The 4396-nt window shown below is 40.4% G+C and overlaps 1 pseudogene; it reads right to left on the reverse strand.

Moving 5' to 3' along the window:
* Window positions 1-3849: 3849 nt before the first annotated feature.
* Window positions 3850-4138, reverse strand: LOC105553264 (annotated as a pseudogene).
* Between the last annotated feature and the right edge of the window lie 258 nt (window positions 4139-4396).

Raw genomic sequence — 4396 nt, forward strand, 5'->3', positions numbered from 1 at the left:
TCAGGAGTTTGAGACCAGCCTGCCCAACACAGTGAAACCCCCATCTCTACTAAAAATACAAAAATTAGCTGGGAGTGGTGGTGGGTACCTGTAATCCCAGCTACTTGGGAGGCTAAGCCAGGAGAATTGCTTGAACCTGGGAGGCAGAGGTTGCAGTGAGCTGATGAGATTGTGCCACTGCACTCCAGCCTGGGCGACAGAGCTAGACTCTGGTCTCAAAAAAATATATATATATATATATGCTAAGGGTGCTAATGGATAAAGCGTACAGCATGCAAGGCCAGATGGATAATGTAGACAGAGAGATGGGAATTCTAAGAAAGAACCAGAAGAAAATGTTAGAGATCAAAAACACCATAACAGAAACGGTGAATGCCTTTCATGGGCTCGTCAGTAGGCTGGACACAACTGAGGAGAGAATCTCTGAGCTTGAGAATATGTCAACAGAAACCCCCCAAAACAGAAGAGAAAACACTCTTCTTTCTGAAGACTGAAAACACACACACACATGCACGTGCACACACACACACACACACACCACACGCGCACAAAAAGCCCAGAACAGAATATCCAAGAACTGTGGGACAATTGCAAAGGGTGTAACATACACATAATGGGAATACCAGAAGGAGAAGCAATAAAGGAACAGAAGAAATATTTGAAGCCACAATGACTGAGAATTTCCCAACTTAAAGTCAGACACCAATGTACAGATCCGGGAAGAATTTGAGAACACGAGGCAGGATAAAAGAAAAAAAAAAATTACATCTAGGCATATCCTATGCAAGCTGCAGAAAATCAAAGATAAATGCAAAATCTTGAGAGAAACCAGAGGAAAAAAACCAACTTCCTCATAGAGGAGCAAAGATAACAATTACATCTGGCATCTCCTCAAAAACCAAGTAAGCAAGAACAGAGTGGAGTAAAATAGAATCATGCACTGCATAAAGATATTTCGGTCAATGATGGACCACATACAATCATACGGTGGTCCCATAAGATTATCACACCATACCTTCACTGTAGGTATTCCACATTGAGATATGTTTAGATACACAAACACTTGCATTGTGTTACAGTCACCTACAGCATTCAGTATGATAACATGCTGTACGGGTTCGTAGCCCAGGAGCAACAGGCTATCTCACACAGCCTGGGTGTATAGTAGGCTCTGTTATTTAGCTCTGTGTAAGTTCCCTCTATGATGTTTGCACAACGATGAAATCACCCAATGATGCATTTCTTCAAATTATCCCTGTTGCTAAGTGATGCATGATTGTATTTAAAAAGTGTTGTGAGAGGAAAAGCCACCTACCTGGAATTCTGGGACCTGTGAAATTATCCTTCAAAAGTGAAGAAAAAATAAAATGCAAAACTATATATCTTCAATTCACAGAAGATAACACGGGAGAAAGCCTAGATGACCTTGGGGTTACTTTTTAGATAAAACACCGAAGCCTTGATTCATGGAAGAAAAGATTGATAAGAGGGACTTAATTAAAATGAAAAACTTCTGCTCTGCAAAAGACACTGTTAAGAGAATGAGAAGACAATCGACAGACGGGGAGAAAATATTTGCAAAAGACACATTTGATAAACGACTTATCCAAAATACACAAAGAACTCTTAACACACAACCATAAGAAAACAAACAATCCAATTAAAAAATGGGCAAAAGATCTAAACACACACTTCACCAAGAAGACATACAGATGGCAATTATATATAAGAAAAGATGCTTAACATCATATGTCATTAGGGAATTACAAATTAAAACAACAATGAGATACCACTACATACATATTAGGATGGCCCAAATCCAAAACACTCACAAGACCAAATGTTGGCAAGGATATGGAACAGGAACTTTCATTTGTTGCTGATGGGAATGCAAAATGGTACAGCGACTTTGAAAGACAGTTTGGCGGTTTCTTACAAAACTAAAGGCATTCTTATCATGCAATCTAGCAATTTTGTCCCTTGGTATTTATCCAAATGAGTTTAAAACTTATGTCTACACAGAAAAAACCTGCACATGAATGTTTATAGCAGCTTTATTTGTGATTGCCAAAACGTGGAAGCAATTAGGATGTTTTTCTGTAGGTGAATGGATAAATAAACTGCAGTGCATTCATACAATGGAATGTTATTCAGTGCTAAAGAGAGATGAGCTATCAGGCCGTGAAAAGACATGAAGGAAACTTAAATGCATATTTCTAGATGAAAGAAGCCAATCTGGAAAAGCTACCTACTGTATGATTCCAACTACATGGCATTTTGGCAAAGGCAAAACTTTGAGGATAGTAAAAGATCAGTGGTTGCTAGGGGTGGAGAGAGAGAAGGATGAACAGGCAGAGCACAGAGGATTTTTAGGGCAGTGACACTATTCTGTATGATGCTACAATGGTGGATATATATCACATACATTTGTCCAAACTCAGAATACTCAAGACCAAGAGTGAACCGTAATGTAAACTATGGTCTTTGGGTGATAATAATGTATCAATGTAAGTTCATCTGTTGCAACAAATGTACCTTTTTTTTTTTTTTTCAAAGACAGAGTTTCGCTCTCGTTGCCCAGGCTGGAGTACAATGGCACCATCTCAGCTTGCTGCAACCTCCGTCTCCTGGGTTCAAGTGATTCTCCTGCCTCAGCCTCCCAAGTAGCTGGGATTATGGGCACGCACCACTACGCCCAGCTAATTTTTGTATTATTAGTAGAGATGGGGTTTCACCACATTGGCCAGGCTGGTCTTGAACTCCCGACCTCAGGTGATCCACACACCTCAGCCTCCCAAAGTTCTGGGATTACAGGTGTGAACCACTGCTCCCGGCCCAAATGTACTATTTTGATAGTAGCAGAGACTATGTGGGGACAAGGGGTTTATGGAAATCTCTATGCCTTCTGCTTAGTTTTTTTTTAAAAAAACAATAAGTTTATTTAAACAACAAGACACTTGAAGGGAAAACTATCGAGGATTCCTTTTTTTTTTTTTTAAGAGTAATTTCTCCCTACTTAAAGATAGATTGACCTACATGTAACAGCTATGTACAAAAAAGTTATAAAATTGTCCTTGGCTTTATAATGACAAATGAAAAACATTAAAATTCTCCAACTGAACAAGGTATGCAAGGATTTTTATGTGTGTGTGTGTTTTTTTTGTTTGTTGTTGTTGTTGTTAAAACAGTGAGAGCAAAATAACTTACTGGAATATAAAGGTAGAAGTTGAATGAACATGCAACTAATGGAGAAAGGGGATATTTTCACAGAATCCGTATTTTTCCCCATCCCGTCTCCACTTGATGCCAATCAAAACATACCATTGGCTGTTCAGTTTTTTAAAATGCAGCACGCTTGTGCACATATATCAGTTACTTTATGTACATAAAGGAATGGGGAAGGGGGAAATCAAAGAATAGAGAAAACTGTATTGTAATAGTCAGGATGCGGTGGAACCAAATTGCAATTTTCTAATTCAGAATGTAATCTTGTAATCTTGGTCTTTAAAGAACTGAGTGCTGGAGTAAAGAAGCAGATTCGGGCCGGGTGCGGTGGCTCACGCCTGTAATCCCAGCACTTTGGGAGGCCGAGGTGGGTGGATCACGAGGTCAGTAGTTCGAGACCAGCCTGGATAACATGATGAAACCCCATCTCTACTAAAAATACAAAAAAATTAGCTGGGCATGGTGGCGCACGCCTGTAATCCCAGCGACTTGGGAGGCTGAGGCGGGAGAATTGCTTGAAACTGGAAGGTGGAGGTTGCAGTAAGCCGAGATTGCGCCACTGCACTCTAGCCTGAGCAATAAGAGCAAAACTCCATCAAAAAAAAAAAAAAGCAGTTTCCCTTCTCAGTAGATACCTCCCGTCTGCTGCTGGAACACATCAACTGTATCTTCAGCCTCCAGTTCCAACTGTGCAGGTGTGTCTGTTTCATTGATTGGTTGCCCGTCAGATCAGAATCTGATCTGCCTCATTGACAAACCCTGTCGTTCACAATAGGCTTTTATTAGTTTACTGAGTGGTATATGCCTCTTAATCTTAAACTTCACCACAGAACCATCCTGCCCCGCCACCTTCAAATTAATATAATCATTTGTTCTCAGTCTTGACTCCTTCCTCGGGCTTTTCATCGGCCATGGCGAGCGCCGGAGTGTCCTCAGCTGCTGCTTCACAAAAGAGGTACCAGATCCTCACCAAATGGGCACACAAGCAGCACCAGGAGGGGCAGAAGAACCCTTCTGCTCAGTTTTGCTGTGAATCTATCCAGTGTACATCCTACAGGCAATTGAGATATTATGACACTATAATGACTCTGTGCTAATAAATTAGAAATTTTGGATAAAGTGGTCAGCATTTTTGAAAAACACAACAAATCTTATGGAACACTATGTATAA

Source organism: Mandrillus leucophaeus, unplaced genomic scaffold, assembly GCF_000951045.1.
Source record: "Mandrillus leucophaeus isolate KB7577 unplaced genomic scaffold, Mleu.le_1.0 Scaffold59, whole genome shotgun sequence".
In the NCBI taxonomy this organism is placed as follows: domain Eukaryota; kingdom Metazoa; phylum Chordata; class Mammalia; order Primates; family Cercopithecidae; genus Mandrillus; species Mandrillus leucophaeus.